This window comes from Rhinoraja longicauda, chromosome 8, assembly GCF_053455715.1.
Source record: "Rhinoraja longicauda isolate Sanriku21f chromosome 8, sRhiLon1.1, whole genome shotgun sequence".
NCBI lineage: Eukaryota > Metazoa > Chordata > Chondrichthyes > Rajiformes > Arhynchobatidae > Rhinoraja > Rhinoraja longicauda.
In genome coordinates, this window is record NC_135960.1 from 7,550,663 (window position 1) to 7,573,837 (window position 23,175).

Consider the following 23,175-nt stretch of genomic DNA (forward strand, 5'->3'; position numbering starts at 1 on the left):
AAGAAGGGTCTCGACCCAAAACATCACGCATTCCTTCTATCCAGAGATGCTGCCTATCCCGCTGATTTACTCCAGCATTTTGTGTCTATCTTTGGTGTATCTGCATCTGCAGTGGCCTCCTACATATTGAGTATAGAAGTTGGGAGGTCATGCTGAAGTTATACAAGACATCGAATAGTGAAAGGTTTGGATAGAGTGAATGTGAACAGGACGTTTCCACTACTGGGAGAGTCCACGACCAGAGGCCATAGCCTCAGAATAAAAGGGCGTACCTTTGGAAAGGAGATGAGAAGGAATTTATTTCGTCAGAGGGTGGTGAATCTGTGGAATTCATCATCACAGATAGCTGTGGAGGCCAAGTCAATGGATATTTTTTATGGCAGAGATTGAGAGATTCTTGATCAGTACGGGTGTCAGGGGTCATGGGAACGAAGGCAGGAGAATGTGGTTGAGAGGGAGAGATAGATCAGCCATGATTGGATGGCGAAGTAGTCTCGATGGGCTGGATGGCCTAATTCTGCTCCTAGAACTTATGAGCTTAAGGTGAGGCCACATTTAGAGTACTGCGATCAGTTTTGGGCACCATGTTGTGGAAAATATGTTGTCAAGCTGGAAAGGGTGTAGAGAAAATTTACAAAGATGTTGCCAGGACTTGAGGGCCTGCGCTCCAGGGAGAACTTCAGCAGGCTAGGGCTTTATTCTATGGAGTGCAGGAGGGTGAGTGGTGATCTTATAGAAGTGTACAAGATCATGAGCAGAATAGATCGGGTGGATGCACAGGGTCTCTTGCCCAGATTAGGGGAATCCAGAACTAGAGGACATAGGTTTAAGGTGAGGAGGGGAATATTTAATAGGAACCTGAAGGGTAACTTTTTTATATGTAGGGTTGTGGGTGTATGGAACAAGCTGCCGGAGGTAGTTGAAGCAGGCAGCATTGGAACGGTTAAAGAGGAGGAAACCGGAGCACCCGGAGAAACCCGACGAGGTCATAGGGAGAAGGTATTCAGAAAGTATTCAGACCCCTTCACTTTTTCCACATTTTGTTATGTTACGGCCTTATTGTAAAATGGATTATATTCTTTTTTTTTAAATCATCAATCTACACACAATACCCCAGATCGAAGAAGCGAAAACAGGTGTTTAGAAATTTTTGCAACGTAATTAAAAAGAAATAACTGAAATATCACATTTACATAAGTATTCAGACCCTTTGCTATGACACTCAAAATTGAGCTTAGGTTCATCCTGTTTCCATTAATTATCCTTGAGATGTTTCTACAACTTGATTGGAGTCCACCAGTGGTAAATTAAATTCATTGGACATGATTTGGAAAGGCACGCACCTGTCCATATAAGGTCCCATAGTTGACAGTGCATGTCAGAGCAAAAACCAAGCCATGAAGACGAAGGAATTGTCTGTAGACCTCCGAGACAGGATTGCGTTGAGACACGGATCTGGGGAGGGGTATAACACAGTTTCTGCAGCATTGCAGGTCTCGAAGATCACAGTGGCCTCCGTCATTCTTAAATGGAAGAACTTTAGAACCACTTTAGGACTCTTCATAGAGCCGGCCGCCCGGCCAAACTGAGCAATCGGGGGAGAAGGGCCTTGGTCAGGGAGGTGACCAAGAACCCGATGGTCACTCTGACAGAGCTCCAGAGTTCCTCTGTGAAGATGGGAGAACCTTCCAGAAGGACAACTATATCTGCAGCACTCCACCAATCAGGCTTTTATGGTAACGTGGCCAGATGGAAGCCACTCCTCAGTAAAAGGCACATGACAGCCCGCTTGGAGTTTGCCAAAAGGCACCTAAAGGACTCATACCACGCGAAACAAGATTCTCTGGTCTGCTGAAACCAAGATTGAAGAGGCATTTTGACAGGTAATTGGACAGGATGGGTTTAGAGGGATATGGGCCAAACATCCAAACAGGTGGGATGAGTGTAGATTGGACATGTTGGTCATTGTGGGCAAGTTGGGCCTGATTTCACACTGTATATGACTCTATCGCTCTATGGCACAACCCTCATCTAACCACCCTCAATGTTTCTCCCTCACTGTTTATCCAGTTCTCCTTGAAATTCTTCTCAAGTTTTTGTGCTTTTGGTACGCCCGTGTAGTGAGTTCCACGTTCTCCACTGCTATGTGCCTTGTGTTACGATGTTGTCAGGCAGGTGACAAGGACAGAGCTTCAATTATTGAAGGTGCACAACACACGACTAACTATAGAAGCCACAAAATGCGAGATGAACTCAGCGGGTCTTGTTAGGAGTACCTCCGGAGAACATGGATCGGCGACGTTTTGGGTCACACTGGCAATCAGTCGGCAGAAGGGGTCCCGACACAAAACGTCACCCACCCACGTTCTCCAGAGATGCCGCCTGACCCGCTGAGCTACTCCGGCACTTTGTGCCTTCTTTTGTCGACCAGCATCTGCAGTTTCATTGTATCGACACAGCAAACTGCAGTGGCTAATATTACAAACTATCAGTAGTCGTACCACTTGGTTTTTCATGGTTTAGTTTAGCTTTGAGATACGTGGGTGGCACAGTGGATGCAGGGCTGGTGTTGCTGCCTTACAGCACCAGACAGCCGGTGTTCAATCCTGACTACAGGGGCTGTCTACATGGAGTTTGTACGTTCTCCCTGTGACTGCGTGGGCTTTCTCCAGGTGCTCCGGTTTCCTCCAACACTCCAAAGGTGTGCAGGTTTGTAGGTTAATTGGCTTCGGTAAAATCGGCCGTAGTGTGCAGGATGCAAAAATGGGATACTATGGAACTACTTTAGTTTTCTCTAGTTCAATCCTACAGACGAGGGGCAATTTATAGAAGCCATTTAACCTACAGCCGACCAATGGTCACCCACGCATTAATTCTTTCTTATCCCAGTTTCCCATCTTATATAATAGAGACAATTTACAGAGACAATTCTCTGCCTCAGAAGGCAGTGGAGGCCAATTCTCTGGATGCATTCAAGAGAGAGCTAGATGGAGTTCTTAAGGATAGCGGAGTCAGGGGGTATGGGGAGAAGGCAGGAACGGGGCACTAATTGAGAATGATCAGCCATGATCACATTGAATGGCGGTGCTGGCTCGAAGGGCCGAAATGGCCTACTCCTGCACCTATTGTCTATTGTCTTTTGTCTAAGCCAATCAATCTTTGGAGTGTGGGAGGAAACCGGAGCACCTGGAGAAACCCGACGAGGTCATTGGGAGAAGGTACAAACTCTTTGCAGGCAGCACCCGTAGTCAGGATCGAACCCGGGTCTCTGGCCCTGTAAGGCAGCAACTCTACCGCCGCGCCATTGTTTGTCGGTGTGGACTCGGTGTTTCCAGGCTGTATCTCATAAATACATCAATACCTAGAAAATAGGTGCAGGAGGAGGCCATTTTGTCCTTCGAGCCGGCACCACCATTCATTATGATCATGGCTGATCATCCACAATCAGTAACCCGTGCCTGCCTTCTCCCCATACCCCTTGATCCAACTAGCCCCTGGAGCCCTATCTAACTCTCTTTTAAATTCATTCGTGAATTGGCCTCCACTGCCCTCTGCGGCAGAAAATTCCACAAATTCACAACTATTCTGGGTGGAAAAGATTTTTCTCATCTCAGTTTTAAATGGCCTCCCCTTTATTCTTAGACTGCGGCCCCCGGTTCCGGACTCCCCCAACATTGGGAACATTGTTCCTGCATCTAGCTTGTCCAGTCCTTTTATAATTTTGTACGTTTCTATTAAGATCCCCTCTCATCCTTCCAAATTCCGGTGAACGATCTTGAAACTAAACTAAACTAAACTTTAAGCCGGGCCAGTAAACCTGTGGTGCCCCTCACCTGTGGTTCAACCTCACCTACAGCAGAGGTAGAGCACAGCGCAGGTGAACTGTTAGACCCGCACAGCTTCCTGATTTCCCGAGGCATGAAACACTGGCGACGTTCCCTTGGCAAACCACTTGCCTTAATGATCGAACGTTCCAAAGTCCATAAATCATCATCATTGGTCCAAAAATGCTCACCAAATCCACCCAAAACTTCATCCTCAACATTGATGGTCTCCCAGTATCCACCTCACCTCACATCCGGAATCTTGGAATCATCCTTGATCAAACCCTCTCCTTCGACAAACACATCAAACACATCACAAAGACAGCCTTCTTCCACCTCAAAAACATTGCCCGTCTCCGTCCATCCCTCTCCTCCACAGCTGCAGAAACCCTCATCCACGCCTTCATCACCTCCCGTCTGGACTACTGCAACAGCCTCCTCTATGGCGCACCCTCAAAAATCATCAATAAACTTCAATACATTCAAAACTCCGCTGCCCGTCTACTCACACACACCTCGATCCGTGACCATATCACCCCCGTCCTTTATAAACTCCACTGGCTCCCCATCCCCCAGAGAATCCAGTACAAAATCCTCCTCATAACCTACAAAGCCCTCCATAACCTGGCCCCATCCTACCTGACCGACCTCCTCCACAGGCACACTCCCACCTGCACCCTCCGCTCTGCCGCTGCCAATCTCCTATCCCCCCACATCCGGACTAAACTCAGATCCTGGGGGGACAGGGCTTTCTCCATCGCTGCTCCCACCCTATGGAACTCATTACCCCAAACCGTTAGAGACTCCCCCACACTCACCACATTCAAAACATCGCTGAAGTCTCACCTGTTCAGTACTGCCTTCAACCACTGAAGGTCACCTCACCTACTGTCTCCTTTCTCTGTTCATTTATTTATTTACTTATTTATCTATTTATTAATTTCCCTATGTTCTCAAAATCTCTGTAAAGCGTCTTTGAGTATATGAAAAGCGCTATATAAATAAAATGCATTATTATTATTATTATTTTCAACTGAATGATTAGCTCTGGGTTTTGCAGGCACTGGAGTACTTGCTTGCTGTTCCCCTCTCTGCTGGTAGATGGCAGTGTGAGATAAGCTAACTCAGTCAGCACCTCCTCGAAAACCCCAGTCCCACTTAGGCAGCTTGCAGCCCAGTGGTATGAACATCGACTTCTCCAACTTTAGATAGTTCCTCTGTCCCTCTCTTCCCCTCCCCCTTCCCAGATCTCCCTCTATCTTCTATGGCACTGGAGGAGGCCCATGACAGAAAGGTCAGACTGGGAGTGGGAGGGGGAGTTGAAGTGCTCAGCCACCGGGAGATCAGGTTGGTTAAGACGGACTGAGCGAAGGTGTTGAGCGAAACGATCGCCGAGCCTGCGTTTGGTTTCACCGGTGTAAAGAAGTTGACATCTAGAGCAGCGGATGCAATAGATGAGGTTGGAGGAGGTGCAGGTGAACCTCTGTCTCACCTGGAAAGACTGTTTGGGTCCTTCTCCCTCTCTTCCCCTCCCCCTTCCCAGTTCTTCCTCTATCTTCCTGTCTCCACCTATATCCTTCCTTTGTCCCGCCCCCCTGACATCAGTCTGAAGAAGGGTCTCGACCCGAAACGTCACCCATTCCTTCTCTCCCGAGATGCTGCCTGACCTGCTGAGTTACTCCAGCATTTTGTGAATAATGTCCCACTTAGGTGATGTTTTAGGCGACTACAGGCGACTAGGCTGTCGTGAGTCGTCTCCAAAGAGTCGTAGCATCTTTCTGGTCGTCGCCGGATTTTCAGAATATTGAAACATTTTCGGCGACGGTCAGTTTGACGCCAATGTTCGTAGCTTGACGTCTCCTGACGTAGGCGCTGTCGTAGGTAGTCGCCAGGTGACGTAGGTTGTTGCCAGTGCTGACTTTGGTCATTTCCATTGGCGACTACCTACGTCAACCGGCGACAGGTACCGGCGTCAAAACCGGAGGCCAAAATGACGTGTATTGTCTTCAGTTGTCGCCGACAGGGTCGTAGCTTGTCGCGGGTGGACGTGGGTTGACTTCAGATGCCGTAGGTCGTCGCCGGTACGGTCGTAGGTTGTCGTAGGTGCGGTCGTAGGTGGACATCCCACTCGCGACGATTGGGTCGCCGGTTGTCGGTGGCTTGCCGTAGCTTGACGTCGACTAGGTGGTAGTTTGTTGTAGTTTGTCGTAGACATTGTCGTGGGGGGGTCCAGTCATCGTTTTTTCGGCGACCTGCTACGACCATGACAGTCGCCGGCAGTCGCCTAAAAAGTCGCCTAAGTGAGACAGACAAAATGTGTAAGAAGGAACTGCAGATGCTGGTTTAAACCGAAGATAGACACAAAAAGCTGGAGTAACTCAGCGGGTCAGGCAGCATCTCTGGAGAGAAGGAAATGGGTGACGTTTAGGGTCGAGACCCTTTTTTCAGACAGGTTAGGGATAAGGGAAACGAGAAATATGGAGAAATATGGAAATATGTGAAGATAAAAAGAACAATGAATGAAATATATGCAAAAAAGTAACGATGATAAAGGAAACAGGCCATTAGCTCCCCCCTCGATTCCATCCAAGGACCCAAACTGTCTTTTCAGGTGTAGCAGAGGTTCACCTGCACCTCCTCCAACCTCATCTATTGTACCCGCTGTTCCAGATGTCAACTTCTCTACATCGGCGAGACCAAACGCAGGCTCGGCGATCGTTTAGCTCCACACCTTTGCTCAGTCCGCCTGAACCAACCTGATCTCCCGGTGGCTCAGCACTTCAACTCCCCCTCCCACTCCCAGTCTGACCTTTCTTTCATGGGCCTCCTCCATTGTCATAGTGAGGCCCACCGAAAATTGGAGGAACAGCATCTCATATTTCGCTTGGGCAGCTTACACCCCAGCGGTATGAACATTGTTTTCTCTAAATTTAAATAGCTCCTCTGTCCCTATCTTTCCCATCGCCCTTCCCAGTTCTCCCACTAGTCTTCCTGTCTCCAACTACATCCTTCCTTTGTCCCGCCCCCTCCCCTGACATCAGTCTGAAGAAAGGTCTCGACCCGAAACATCACCCATTCCTTCTCTCCTGAGATGCTGCCTGACCTGCTGAGTTACTCCAGCATTTTGTGAATAAATACCTTCAGTCTGAAGAAGGGTCTCTACCCAAAACATCACCCATTCCTTCTCTCCTGAGATGCTGCCTAACCCGCTGAGTTACTCCAGCATTTTGTGAAGGCCATTGTTAGCTGTTTGTAGGGTGCACACGAGAAGCTGGTGCGACTTGGGTGGGGGAGGGATAGAGGGAGAGAGGGAATGCCGGGGCTACCTGAAGTGAGAGAAATCAAAATTCATACCACTGGGCTGTAAGCTGCCCAAGCGAAATATGAGATGCTCCTCCAACAGAGTCAGTTGACCACGAAAGTCCGGGCAAAGCTGATGATCACTGGTGTCTGACATTGTTAATAGATTTGTGCATGGGGATCCAATATAAATGTTGAGGTTGATCTTACTGAGGCCGCATGTAGAGCACTGTGCTCAGTTCTGGGCGCCGTGCTTTTGGAAAGATGTTGAGGGTCTCGACCTGAAACGTCACCCGTTCCTTCTCTCCAGAGACACTGCCTCTCCCGCTGAGTTACTCCAGCACTTTTGTGTCCATGTTTGGTGTAAACCAGCACCTGCAGTTCCTTCCGACACAAGATGTTGCTAAGTTGGAATGGGAGCAGAGAGGATTTATCATATCATATCATATCATATACATACAGCCGGAAACAGGCCTTTTGGGCCCTCCAAGTCCGTGCCGCCCAGTGATCCCCGTACATTAACACTATCCTACACCCACTAGGGACAATTTTTACATTTTACCCAGCCAATTAACCTACATACCTGTACGTCTTTGGAGTGTGGGAGGAAACCGAAGATCTCGGAGAAAACCCACGCAGGTCACGGGGAGAATGTACAAACTCCTTACAGTGCAGCACCCGTAGTCAGGATCGAACCTGAGTCTCCGGCGCTGCATTCGCTGTAAAGCAGCAACTCTACCGCTGCGCTACCGTGCCGCCCTACAAGGATGTTGCCAGGACTCGAGGGTCAGAGCTAATGGGAGAGGTTGAGCAGGCAGGGACTCTATTCCCTGGAGCGCAGGAGGATGTGGGGTGACCTTATAGAGGTGTATAGAGCCTCTTGCCCAGAGTAGGCGAATCGAGAACCAGAGGGCATAGGTTTGAGGTGAGGGGGGAAAGATTTAATAAGAATTAGTCAGGTACGTGGCTAGGACAGGTTTAGAGGGATATGGGCCAAACGCAGGCAAGTGAGACCAGTGTAGATGGGACATGTTGGTCGGTGTGGGCAAGTTGGGCAGAATGGCCTGTTTCCGCACTGTATGACTCGATCAATCTATAACTTTGCAACAAGGCTGTATACACTTCTGTCCCCCATCATTTTTCTCCAGTGAAACTACTGGACCTGCTGAGCGTTTGACAGCACTGGGCCTGTACTCGCTGGAGTTTAGAAGGTTGAGGGGGGGACCTCATTGAAACTTACAGAATAATGAAAGGCACAGACAGAGTGGATGTGGGGAGGACATTTCCACTGGTGGGAGAGTCACGGACCAGAGGTCAAAGCCACAGAATTAAAAGGCGCGCTTTTAGAGAGGGGGTGATGAGGAGGAACATCTTTACTCAGAGGGTAATTCATCTGTGGAACCGATTGACACAGAGGGCTGCAGAGGCCAAGTCAGTGGATATTTTTACGGCAGAGATAGACAAGTTCTTGATGAGAACGGGTGTCAAGGGTTAGAAACATAGAAACATAGAAAATAGGTGCAGGAGTAGGCCAGTCGGCCCTTCGAGCCTGCACCGCCATTCAATATGATCATGGCTGATCATCCAGCTCAGTAGCCTGTACCTGCCTTCTCTCCATACCCCCTGATCCCTTTAGCAAAAAGGGCTACATCTAACTTCCTCTTAAATATAGCCAATTAACTGGCCTCAACTACCTTCTGTGGCAGAGAATTCCACAGACTCACCACTCTGTGTGAAGAAATGTCTTCTCATCTCGGTCCTAAAAGACTTCCCCCTTATCCTTAAGCTGTGACCCCTGGTTCTGGACTCCCCCAACATCGGGAACAATCTTCCCGCATCTAGCCTCTCCAACCCCTTAAGAATTATATATGTTTCTATAAGATCCCCCCTCAGTCTTCTAAATTCCAGCGAGTACAAGCCTAGTCTATCCAATCTTTCTTCATATGAAAGTCCCGCCATCCCAGGGATCAATCTAGTGAACCTTCTTTGTACTCCCTCTAAGGCAAGAACGTCTTTCCTCAGATTAGGAGACCAAAACTGCACACAATACTCCAGGTGCGGACTCACCAAGGCCCTGTACAACTGCAGTAGAACCTCCCTGCTCCTAAACTCAAATCCTCTTGCTATGAATGCCAACATACCATTCGCTTTCTTCACTGCCTGCTGCACCGGCACGCTTGCTTTCAATGACTGGTGCACCATGACACCCAGGTCACGTTGCATCTCCCCTTCTCCTAATCGTTCACCATTCAGGTAATACTCTGCTTTCCTGTTCTTGCCGCTAAAGTGGATAACCTCACATTTATCCACATTATATTGCATCTGCCATGCATTTGCCCACTCGCCTAATCTATCCAAGTCACCCTGCAGCCTCCTAGCATCCTCCTCGCAGCTAACACTGCCACCCAGCTTCGTGTCATCCGCAAACTTAGAGATGTTGCATTCAATTCCCTCGTCCAAATCATTAATATACACTGTAAATAACTGGGGTCCCAGCACTGAGCCTTGCGGTACCCCATTAGTCACTGCCTGCCATTCCGAAAAGGACCCGTTTATTCCTACTCTTTGCTTCCTGTCCGCCTCCCCGGTTACGGGGTGAAGGCAGGAAAAATGGGATGAGGAGGCAGAGATCACCCATGATTGAAATGGCGGAGTAGACTCGATGGGCCGAATGGCCAAATTCTACTCCAACAACTTGTGAACTAGAGAATTGCTCCAGCACATTGTGCCCATCTTTGTTAGAAACTAGTGTCTGCGGCTCTTTGTTTCTACTAAAAACACTTCCAGGCGGGGGACCCATGAAGAAATCTCCAGTGCAGTGCAGTGCATCAACTCTTTCCTGGCCTCTCTGTCTATCTAGTTGTACAGGGCCCTAGTGCGACCGCATCTGGAGTACTGTGTGCAGTTGTACAGGGCCCTAGTGCGACCGCATCTGGAGTACTGTGTGCAGTTGTACAGGGCCCTAGTGCGACCGCACCTGGAGTACTGTGTGCAGTTGTACAGGGCCCTAGTGCGACCGCACCTGGAGTACTGTGTGCAGTTGTACAGGGCCCTAGTGCGACCGCATCTGGAGTACTGTGTGCAGTTTTGGTCTCCAAATTTGAGGAAGGATATTCTTGCTATTGAGGGCTTGCAGCGTAGGTTTACTAGGTTAATTCCCGGAATGGCGGGACTATCATATGGAGCGACTAGGCTTGTACACACCTGAATTTAGGATGAGAGGAGATCTTATCGAAACGTATAAGATTATTAAAGGGTTGGACACGTTAGAGGCAGGAAACATGTTCCCAATGTTGGGGGAGTCCAGAACAAGGGGCCACAGTTTACGAATAAGGGGTAGGCCGTTTAGAGTTGTCAGAGAGTTGTGAATCTGTGGAATTCTCTGCCTCAGAAGGCAGTGGAGGCCAATTCTCTGAATGCATTCAAGAGAGAGCTAGATAGAGTTCTTAAGGATAGCGGAGTCAGGGGGTATGGGGAGAAGGCAGGAACGGGGTACTGATTGAGAATGATCAGCCATGATCACATTGAATGGCGGTGCTGGCTCGAAGGGCCGAATGGCCTCCTCCTGCACGTATTGTCTATTGTAACACCTGTGTGTTGGATACAAAATGCTGGAGTAACTCAGCAGGACCGGCAGCATCCCTGGACTAAAAGAATGGGTGATGTTTCGGGTCGAGACCCTTCTTCAGACCCTTCTTCGATGTGAAACGTCATCCATTCCTTCTCTCCAGAGATGCTGCCTGTCCCACTGAGTCACTCCAACACTTTTTTTTCTAGTTTAGAGATACAGCGTGGAAACAGGCCCTTCGGCCCACCCAGTCCGCACTGACCAGCCATCCGCGCACGCTAACACTATCCCACACACACCAGGGACAATTTTTTAATAACATTTACCAAGCCAATAAACCTACAAACCTTGCACGTCTTTGGAGTGTGGGAGGAAACCGAAGATCTCGGAGAAAACCCACGCAGGTCACGGGGAGAGCGAACAATCTCTGTACAGGCAGCGCCCGTAGTCGGGATCGAACCCGGGTCTCCGGCCCTGCAAACGCTGTAAGGCAGCAACTCTACCACTGCGCCACCGTGCCACACCATGGTTAGTGCTAAATGCTCAATATAGTTTTTGTTCCTTGTAAGTCCCGCCGTTTCCAAAGACGTTGAGTGCAATGGAAACAAAATTTGGAAGCGAGGGAAATAATACGATCTGCACCAATTCATGGCCTAGAACTCCTTGTGCGATATTTTAATGGTTTTAAAAGTGTTGTGAATCACCTGCAAAGGTTTGCAAAGGTTGAGATTGAATGGGCTCTCTCTACTTGAAGTGGCTGCAGCTGTAAATTACAGCTCAGTTTCAGCGTCAGCCCTGAGCAGTGATTAAGATGAACATTAAAAAAAACTGTGTAGAACACGAAGTGCTGGACTAACTCAGCGAGTCAGGATCTCTGGAAAACATGGATAGCCATCTTGGATCAGGCCGGGAACCATCAGACTGATGGGGAAAGTTGGAAGAGAGGGACGGAATTTAAAAAAAAGACACAAAGTGCTGGAGTAACTCAGCAGATCACACAACATCTCTGAAGGTGAAACCCAATTTCAATGCATGGCACGGTGGCGCAGCGGTAGAGTTACAGCCTGACAGCGGCAGAGATCCGGGTTCGATCCTGTTTGCTTGTCTGCACGGAGTTTGTACGTTCTCCCCGTGGGTTTTTCTCCGAGATCTTCGGTTTCATCCCACAGTCCAAAGACGTACAGGTATGTAGGTTATTTGGCTTGGTATATGTGTACATGTCCCTAGTGTGTGTAGGGTAGTGTTTAGTGTACGAGGATCACTGGTCGGCGCGGACTCGGTGGGCCGAAGGGCCTGTTTCCACACTGTATCTCTAAACTAAATTAAACTAAAATAAACTAAACTAAAAAAGAGTGCTGTCTAATGAAATTCAATGTGTTTTTTTCATCAGCTCATATTCAATGACCCATATTAGATGAGAGGCCTTTTATAAATATGTATTTGTAATCTCAGCAGAAGGAGATGGCATGGAATTGTCTCCAATGGATTTACAAGGCATAAAAAAAGATGTGAAAAGAAAAATAAGTTAGAGGGCTGTGAGAACCTTGAGAGCTCTAAAATTAAATTGTCGTTAATTTACTTTTGCTGTCAGATCACAGTCACAGTCACCTATCTGGAAATGCTAACTCAACTTCCCAAGCCACTTCCCAAAGGCAGAAAGCAGAATTTGTTCTGTGTCATTTTTTTCCCTGCAGAATTTAGGACGGTTGAGTTGCTGCCTTATAGCGCCAGAGTCCAGCGTTCGAATCCGACTATGGGTGCTTCTCTGTACGGAGTTTGTACGTTCTCCCCGTGACCTGCGTGGGTTTTCCCCGGGTGCACCGGTCTCCTCCCACACTCCAAAAGACGTACAGGTTTAGAACTGAGATGAGGAAAATCTTTTTCAGTCAGAGAGTTGTGAATCTGTGGAATTCTCTGCCTCAGAAGGCAGTGGAGGACAATTCTCAATGCATTCAAGAGAGAGCTGGATAGAGCTCTTAAGGATAGTGGAGTCAGGGGGTATGGGGAGAAAGCAGGAACGGGGTACTGATTGAGAATGATCAGCCACGATCACATTGAATGGTGGTGCTGGCTCGAAGGGCCAAATGGCCTCCTCCTGCACCTATTGTCTATTGTCTATTATCTATTGTCTATTGTTTGTAGGCTGATTGACTTTGGTAAAGACCGTAAATGGTCTTTCGTGAGTGTAGGATGGTGTTGGTGTACGGATTGATCTGATGTCGGCGCGGACTCGATAGGCTGAAATGCCTGTTTTCCATGCTGCATCTTTAAAGTCTAAAAGTCTAAAGTCTATGACATATGATAAACAAATAAGAAAGTGTGTTGAGCGTACGGAACGAGCTGCCGGAGGAGGTAGCTGAGACAGGGACTATCGCAATGTTTAAGAAACATTTAGACAGGTACGCAGATTGGACAGGTTTAGACGGATATGGGCCAAATGCAGGCAGGTGGGACTATGGATCACGGTGATCATGGACAAGTTGAATGAATGCACTGTATACATGAATGTTACATTATTGTTACATGTACCAGAGGGTACCGACAGTACATTCAGAAAGTATTCAGACCCCTTCTCATACCCAAAGTACTTTTCCACAGTTTGATACGTTACAGCCTTATTTTAAAATGGATTATATTCTTTTTGTTTTAATCATCAATCTACACACAATACCCCAGATTGAAGAAGCAAAAACAGGTGTTTAGAAATTTTTGCAAAGTAATTAAAAAGAAATAACTGAAATATCACATTTGCATAAGTATTCAGACCCTTTGCTCTCAAACCTCAAAATTGAGCTTATGTTCATCCTGTTTCCATTGATTATCCTTGAGATGTTTCTACAACTTGATTGGAGTCCACCAGTGGTAAATTAAATTGATTGGACATGATTTAGAAAGGCACGCACCTGTCTATATAAGGGTCCCACAGTTGACAGTGCATGTCAGAGCAAAAACCAAGCCATGAAGACGAAGGAATTGTCCGTAGACCTCCGAGACAGGATTGAGTTGAGACACAGATCTAGGAAAGGGTATAAAACAATTTCTGCAGCATTGCAGGTCTCGAAGATCACAGTGGCCTCCGTCATTCTTAAATGGAAGAACTTTAGAACCACCAGGACTCTTCATAGAGCTGGCCACCCGGCCAAACTGAGCAATCGGGGGAGAAGGGCCTTGGTCAGGGAGGTGACCAAGAGCCCGATGGTCACTCTGACAGAGCCCCAGAGTTCCTCTGTGAAGATGGGAGAACCTTCCAGAAGGACAACTATATCTGCAGCACTCCGCCAATCAGGCCTTTATGGTAGAGTGGCCAGATGGAAGCCACTCCTCAGTAAAACGCACATGACAGCCCGCTTGGAGTTTGCCAAAAGGCACCTAAAGGACTCTCATACCATGCGAAACAAGATTCTCTGGTCTGCTGGTTGATTTAATTCTTTGGCCTGAATGCCAAGTGTCACCACTCATCACCTGGCCAATACCATACCTACGGTGAAGCATGGTGGTGGCAGCATCATGCTGTGGGGATGTTTATCAGCGGCAGGAGCTGGGAGACTAGTCAGGATCGAGGGAAAGATGAACGGAGCAAAGTACAGAGAGATCCTTGATGAAAACCTGCTCCAGAACGTTCTGGACCTCAGACTGGGGCGGAGGTTCACCTTCTAACAGGACAACGACCCTAAGCACACAGCCAAGACAATGCAGGAGTGGCTTTGTGACAAGTCTGTGAATGTCCTTGAGTGGCCCAGCCAGAGCCCGGACTTGAACCCGATCGAACATCTCAGGAGGGACCTGTGCATCGACGATTCCCATCCAACCTGACAGAGCATGAGAGGATCTACAGAGAAGAATGGGAGAAATTACCCAAATACAGGTGTGCCAAGCTTGTAGCGTCATACCCAAGAAGACTTGAGGCTGTAATCACTGCCAAAGGTGCCTCAACAAAGTACTGAGTAAAGGGTCTGAATACTTATGTAAATGTGATATTTCAGTTATTTCTTTTTAATTACTTTGCAAAAATTTCTAGACACCTGTTTTTGCTTTTTTTTATTATGGGGTATTGTGTGTAGATTGATGATAAAAAAAATGAATTTAATCCATTTTAAAATAAGGCTGTAACATAACAAAATGTGGAAAAAGTGAAGGGGTCTGAATACTTTCTGAATGCACTGTAGGTTCAGTGAAATGATTTGTTTTGCATATAACCTAGGCAGTACACTAGTGTTGCCATGTGTTGGCGCCAAAAGCAACAAAAGTACCGAGCAGTCCCATCTACAACTACCCGCCGCTGCACATGGAGCGATATGGACCAAGCGCAGGCAGGTGGGACTAGGGTAGCTGGGACACCCTAGATCTTATCGAAACATATAAGATTATTAAGGGGTTGGACACGATAGAGGCAGGAAACATGTTTCCAATGTTGGGCGAGTCCAGAACAAGGGGCCACAGTTTAAGAATAAGGGGTAGGCCACTTAGAACTGAGATGAGGAAAAACGTTTTCAGTCGGAGAGTTGTGAATCTGTGGAATTCTCTGCCTCAGAAGGCAGTGGAGGCCAATTCTCTGAATGCATTCAAGAGAGAGCTGGATAGAGCTCTTAAGGATAGCGGAGTCAGGGGGGTATGGGGAGAAGGCAGGAACGGGGCACTGATTGAGAATGATCAGCCATGATCACATTGAATGGCGGTGCTGGCTCGAAGGGCCGAATGGCCTCCTCCTGCACCTATTGTCTATTGTGTATTGACACGTTGGCTGGTGTGAGCAAGTTGGGCCGAAGAGCCTGTTTCTACGCTGTATCCATCACTCTATGACATTAGACACTGGAGTTTCAGAGGTTTCTAAGGCCCTCCCCCCTCGGTTATGGCTGAACATGGGTGATGCGTCCTGGTTGTTGGCTGCTTGCTCCAAACCTCGGCTAGAACAGCGTGGATGCGTGGTCGGATGCACGCCTGGGCGATGTCATATGAAGGACGGGCTGTTGCCCATGCAGCACGTTCCCCCCCCCCCCTGTTCCCCCCCCCCCCCCCCCTTTCCACGTCGCTGATCAATCCAAAGGAACAGCAGATCCATTACAGTTTGGCACCAGCACCGTTGCAGGAGCTGCCAGAACGAGGTCGTAGACATCGAAAGTGATGGATTCTTCCATCGAACGTGTCCAAAGACAGGCACCTCTTTTTGTTACAAATAACTATGATAGAGTGTTGCCGAACATCTAAACCCATTGGGGTGGAACTCTCTCCAAGACAGACGTAAAGCCCACCGTTTGACCTGTGTTTACAAAATGTTAAATGGTCAGCTGGACATAGATGACCACATCTACACCAAACCCAAACCTGTCAGGAGTAGACGAGGGGATTCGATTCAATTTGAGATACCAGCTATCAAGACAAATGTGCATAACAATTCATTCTTCCCTCCCACAATTAAAGCATGGAATAGTCTTTAGATTTAGATTTAGAGATCAGCGCGGAAACAGGCCCTTCGGCCCACCGAATCCGCGCCGCCCAGCGATCCCCGCACATTAACACTATCCTACACACACTAGGGACAATTTTTACATATTACCCAGTCAATTAACCTACATATCTGTACGTCTTTGGAGTGTGGGAGGAAACCGAAGATCTCGGAGAAAACCCACGCAAAAACGTACAAACTCCGTACAGACGGCGCCCGTAGTCAGGATCGACCCTGAGTCTCCGGCGCTGCATTCACTGTAAGGCAGCAACTCTACCGCTGCGCCACCGTGCCGACGCACACTACTTCACCCTGCTATAGTTACTGAACCAGACGCAACTAAATTTAAGGCAGCTCTTCTCCAAGAGGCCCTTCTTGCTTAAGTCCATACTCCGCCACCTCCAGTTTAAATTCCATTTGGAATATTTTGGAGGACCAAGAACGACGAACTGCCTTAGGGACTCCGACTCCGGATTTTTCTTGAGGTTTACTCCTGGAGCCTTTTCCATGACTGGATATGGCCACAAGACAGTGGAGGTTTTAGAGCAGAGTTTTCCCTCTCCTAAGTGGACTGCCTTCCCAGGCTGACGAGCCTCATCTGCCCGAGACCCATGGGGGTGGGAGCGTCTATAGCACCTGCCCACTGCGGCCTTCATCCGCCTTCCCAGCCGTTGTGACGCTCCACTAAAGTCAGCCGTCATCCTCCGCCTGTTCCACCGTTGAGGTCTTGGTTGGATTGCTCTTTGTCAGGGACCTCCCCCCACGACCGTACTGCCATGGGTGACCCTACCAGGGGCGTAGCTCCAGACGGCATCGCTCTCAGGATCTCAGGGCCACACAAGCTTCTCCACCACGACAAGGTGACAGTCAACGGAGAAGAACACTGGAGTCACTGAAAGGAAGCAAGCAGGTACAGCAGGCAGTGAAGAAAGCCAATGGAATGTTGGCCTTCATAACAAGAGGAGTTGAGTATAGGAGCAAAGAGGTCCTTCTGCAGTTGTACAGGGCCCTAGTGAGACCGCACCTGGAATACTGTGTGCAGTTTTGGTCTCCAAATTTGAGGAAGGATATTCTTGCTATTGAGGGCATGCAGCGTAGGTTTACTAGGTTAATTCCCGGAATGGCGGGACTATCATATGTTGAAAGACTGGAGTGACTAGGCTTGTTTACACTGGAATTTAGAAGGATGAGAGGAGATCTTATCGAAACGTGTAAGATTATTAAGGGGTTTGACACGTTAGAGGCAGGAAACATGTTCCCAATGCTGGGGGAGTCCAGAACAAGGGGCCACAGTTTAAGAATAAGGGGTAGGCCATTTAGAACTGATGATGAAAAACATTTTCAGTCAGAGCGTTGTGAATCTGTGGAATTCTCTGCCTCAGAAGGCAGTGGGGGCCAATTCTCTGAATGCATTCAAGAGAGAGCTAGATAGAGCTCTTAAGGATAGCGGAGTCAGGGGGTATGGGGAGAAGGCAGGAACGGGGTACTGATTGGGAATGATCAGCCATGATCACATTGAATGGCGGTGCTGGCTCGAAGGGCCGAATGGCCTCCTCCTGCACCTATTGTCTATTGTCTATTTTCTATAATATGGGGCAAGAAAACAAAGAGCAACTACATGAACTACATTTTTTAAAATCCCACTTTGAATGTGATGGATTCTGAAAAGACAATGCAAATGTCAAATTGATTCCACTCAATAAAATAAGCCACTTATGAAATGTCAAATTTTGGGTTTGTAATAAATGTCAAAGCGCTGCTGAAATTTTCCACAAATTACAACAGATACTTGGAAACCAGATTTATAAACCCATGGGATGCGTTCACACAGATGCTTTGATGAGGCAGATTTTTTTTTTTTCCCCTTCCCACAAAGCAAATTTAATTAATACTTTGCAGGCATCAATGAGGTAAACATTAAATTGGTTCAAGGTTAATGATCTTAGCAAATGTGTGTTGTGAGGACATCAGCAGGTTTGATCCATGTCGGGTGTCAAGTTGTAGAATGCCAGGATAATTACTCCCTAACAAATTATATTATTAAATTAGTGTTCAGCAAAGCGTCCAGATGCAAGTGATCAACAGACCTTTGCGGCTTTTGTAGCAGCCACTCCGCCATTCAATCACGGCTGATCTATCTCTCCCTCCTATTCTTGCCATTGAGGGCGTGCAGCGTAGGTTCACTAGGTTAATTCCTGGAATGGCGGGACTGTCGTATGTTGAAAGGCTGGAGCGACTGGGCTTGTATATGCTGGAATTTAGAAGGATGAGAGGGGATCTTATTGAAACATAAGATTATCAAGGGATTGGACACATTAGAGGCAGGAAACATGTTCCCGATGTTGGGGGAGTCCAGAACCAGGGGCCACAGTTTAAGAATAAGGGGTAGGCCGTTTCGAACGGAGATGAGGAAAAACTTTTTCACTCAGAGAGTTGTAAATCTGTGGAAATCTCTGCCTCAGAAGGCAGTGGAGGCCAATTCTCTGAATGCTTTCAAGAGAGAGCTAGATAGAGCTCTTAAAGATAGCGGAGTCAGGGGGTACGGGGAGAAGGCAGGAACGGGGTACTGATTGTGAATGATCAGCCATGATCACATTGAATGGCGGTGCTGGCTCGAAGGGCCGACTGGCCTACTCCTGCACCTATTGTCTATTGTCTAACCCCATTCTCCTGCCTTCTCCCCATAACCTCTGATACCTGTACTTATCAAGAATCCATCTATCCCTACCTTAAAAATATCAAATGACTTGGCCTCCACAGCCGTCTGAGGCAAGATATTGGTGAGGCCACATTTTTGAGTATTCTGTTCAGTTTTGGTCACGTTTGGAATATTCTGCTCAGTTTTTGGTCCCCCTGCTATACATAGGAAACATGTTGTAGAGCCGGAAAGTGTGAAGAGAAGATTTACGCGGATGTCATCAGGGCTTGAGGGTCTGAGCTGTAGGGGAGAGTTTGAGCAGGCTAAGCCTTTATTCTTTGGAGCACAGGAGGATGAGGGGAGACCTTATAGTGGTGTAGAAGATCATCAGGGAAATAGATAGGATGAATGCACAGAGTCTTTTACCCAGAGCTGGGGAATCAAGAACCAGAGGTCATGGGCAAAGATACTAGAGGAACAAGATAGACCACTCGACCCTAAAAACCGTAGTGTGTCACGGCGCCATTTTAGTAGGCAGAAACCTGCAGAAACATTCAAAAAGAAAAATAACAAAAATCTGTGAGTTGATAGATGAGATATATTCTGCATTTTTATGGTATCATCCCCCAAAACACTGATTACACTGCGAGAGGCATAACGGTACGGCGGGTTTTGCCTACTAAAATGGCGGACGTTACACTCCTTTGCGTACCACACTTCAGTATAGGCGATTTCAACGGAGTGGTCCATCTTGTTCCTCTAGTATCTTTGGTTATGGGATTAAGGTGAGAGGGGAAAGATTGAATAGGAACCTGAGGGGCAACCTTTTTACACAAAGGGTATCAAGTGTATGGAGCGACATTTGGACAAGTACATGGAAGCAGGTCCTTCCCGTTTCAGAGGGAAATTAGTCAAAGGTGGGCAGGTGGGACTAGTATAGATGTGACATCTTGGTCAGCATGGGCAAGATGGGCCAAAGGACCTGTTTCCATGCTGCATGGCACTCAGAATAACCTAGGCAGATGGAGTTTAGAAGGATGAGAGGGGATCTTAGGGGGACATAAATTTATAAAAGGACTGGACAAGCTAGATGCAGGAAAAATGGGCCCAATGTTGGGGAATTCTAGAACCAGGGGCCACACAGTATAAGAATAAAGGGGAGGCCATTTAAAACTGAGGTGAGAAGAAACTTTTCCACCCAGAGAGTTGTGAATTTGTGGAATTCTCTGCCACAGAAGGCAATGGAGGCCAATTCACCGGATGGATTTAAAAGAGAGTTAGATAGAGCTCTAGGGGCTAGTGGAATCATGGGGAGAAGGCAGGCATGGGTTACTGATTGTGGATGATCAGCCATGATCGCAATGAAGGGCTGAATGGCCTCCTCCTGCACCTATTTTCTATGTTTCTATGTTTCTATGTGCAAAGGACCAGTTGCTGTGGAGCTGTTCAAAATATAATTACATAGAAACATAGAAAATAGGTGCAGGAGTAGGCCATTCGGCCCTTTGAGCCTGCACCGCCATTCAATATGATCATGGCTGATCATCCAGCTCAGTAACCTGTACCTGCCTTCTCTCCATACCCCCTGATCCCTTTAGCCACAAGGGCCACATCTAACTCCCTCTTAAACATAGCCAATGAACTGGCCTCAACTACCTTCACTGCGAATTGGCCTCCACTGCCTTCTGTGGCAGAGGATTCCACTGATTCACAACTCTCTGGGTGAAAATGCAGCAACTAATGTGGGGATGGAACCCGGGACTCTGGCGCTATGAGGCAGCATCTGTACCAGCTGCGCCAATGTGTTGCTTTAGAGGGTCTTAATCAATGTGATGGAAGATGTCTGCAAGGGAATAGTGAAAGTAATGGTGCTATCGTTTGTTACCTTACCATAATTGCACTTACAATTTTAATGGCAGGCAGATACATGGCTCAATGCCCAAAGTCCAAACATAACAGTCTAAATAGAGTTACTCGCAAAATGCTATTGACAGCTTGCCTTGCCATTTATGAGACTTGTCTGATGTTCATTTTTGCAACAGATGCAAACTATACCCACTAAAAATATTTATAATTAGGATTTACATCACTAAGTACTCTTTTAATGATTTGATGTGTCTCGGTTACCACAGTTGCTGCCACTGAAAATCAACTATCACATAAGGAATCCCATTCCTTGAAGTTAACGACTTGTTTCAGGAGACTTTAATGTTTCTTAAGTTAATACCCATTATTGTCTTTTTTCTCCCTCATAATCCAATCTCTTTTTTCACTCTCTCGAGCTCTTTTTGTGTTTGAGATGCTGAATTCTTACACACAAATCGAGTCTTCTTTTCAGTTTTTAGATGCTTACAGCGTGGGAACAGGCCCGTCCGCCCAACTTGCCCACACCGACCGACATGTCCCATCTACACTAGGCCCGCCTGTCTGCGTTTGGCCCATGTCCCTCTAAACCTGTCCTGTCCATGTACCTGTCTAACTGTTTCTTAAATGTTGCGATAGTCCCTGCCTTAACTAACTCCTCCGGCAGCTCGTTCCATACACCCACCACCACCTGTGTGAAAAAGTTACCTTTCAGGTTCCTACTAAATCTTTTCCCTTTCATCTCAAACCAATGTCCTCTGGTTCTCGATTCCTCTATGCTAGGCAAGAGACTCTGTGCATCTACCCGATCTACTTCCAAAGTTTATTTTCTGATCTTTAACAATTTTTGGTTTCGAAGGTGTGCTGTTAGATCCACTGTTCATTAAGGTCTCGGGTGTCTAGTAACCCTTGATCTTGGTTTACTACTTTGAACTTGCAGCTTAATTTGAATTTGAAGTGTGCGAAACTAAGGTTTTCATACAGTATTGTATCCTTTAATATCATGAAACAAAGTGGAATAATTTACTGAAATGAGTGTGCTGAAGAATTTGCTGCCTTACAGCGCCAGAGACCTGGGTTCGATCCTGACTACGGGTGCTATCTCTACGGAGTTTGTCCGTTCTCCCCATGACCAGGTGGGGTTTTCTCCGGGTGCTTCGGCATCCTCCCACACTCCAAAGACGTAGAGGTTTGTAGGTTAATTGGCTACTGCAAAATTGTACATTATAGACAATAGACAATAGACAATAGGTGCAGGAGTAGGCCATTCGGCCCTTCGAGCCAGCACCGCCATTCAATGTGATCATGGCTGATCATTCTCAATCAGTACCCCGTTCCTGCCTTCTCCCCATACCCCCTGACTCCACTATCCTTAAGAGCTCTATCTAGCTCTCTCTTGAATGCATTCAGAGAATTGGCCCCCACTGCCTTCTGAGGCAGAGAATTCCACAGATTCACAACGCTCTGACTGAAAAGGTTTCTCCTCATTGTCCCTAGTGTGTAGGATAGGGCTGGCGTATGGGATGATGGCTGATCGGCGTGGACTCGGTGGGCCGAAGGGCCTGTTTCCACGCTGTATCTCTAATGTCCAAAGCCTAAAGTTTGCTGCTGAACATGAAACTGGAAGGGCACAAGATGGCGCTGAAAACATGGTAATTCTTTGTGTACACCCTCGATGAAGTCTACAATTGTTACAGTAAACTACTTTTTAGTTTAGTTTAGAGATGAATTAGCTCTAATGAAACTTCTTCCATCAGCACCAAAGGGACGACGGTGAGTAAGGTGGGCCTAAAATTGTCGCGCGATCGTGTACCGTTTTGGCTGTAGTTCAGGAGTAAAATCAAACAAACAAAGAGAAGGCAGTGGAGGCCAATTCTCTGAAGGCATTCAAGAGAGAGCTAGATAGAGCTCTTAAGGATAGCAGAGTCAGGGGGTATGGGAAGAAGGCAGGAACGGGGTACTGATTGAGAATGATCAGCCATGATCACATTGAATGGCGGTGCTGGCTCGAATGGTCGAATGGCCTCCTCCTGCACCTATTGTCTATTGGCTATTGTCTATAAACAATCGTTTTAGTATATAGATGTTCATCTCCACCCAAGAACAAGACTGCATTTGGTAGGTTCTTGGGCCAGTCGAAGGATACGAGGATTGGATGTATAAAGCGGGTGAAGCACTGGATCAGCCATGATCCAACTGGTTGCAAGAGGAGGTCTACCCGTGCTTTTAGCTCTTGCGGTCTTCTTTGTTGCAGATCACGCTGGGACAATTGAAGAGGGCAAGCTGCTGACGAACGCAATCGGGAGCGACTCTGCAGTCATTGGAGGTAAGTTTGAATAAGGCTGCACTGAGCTCTAAAGTTGGCACCTTGCGGTTAAGGCTACCTCGGGAGACTGGCTAAGGCATTGATCCATAAACTCATAGACCTTTTCTTGAGAGTCTTTATATTTCACCACACCACTTGGACATTAAAATGTGGTAAATTAATTCATTTCGGGGAGCTTTTTATTAAAACCGAGAATCAGCAGTAGATGCCCTC

The 23,175-nt window shown here is 47.3% G+C and overlaps 1 pseudogene across 1 annotated transcript in view; it reads left to right on the forward strand.

Moving 5' to 3' along the window:
• LOC144595735 (contactin-associated protein-like 5) overlaps positions 1–23,175 on the forward strand; it is an 852,226-nt pseudogene that overhangs the window by 821,057 nt on the left and 7,994 nt on the right. Inside the window, exon 23 of the transcript XR_013547532.1 lies at positions 22,891–22,962. The product of XR_013547532.1 is annotated as a contactin-associated protein-like 5 (transcript). The remainder of the gene's footprint in view (positions 1–22,890; positions 22,963–23,175) is intronic.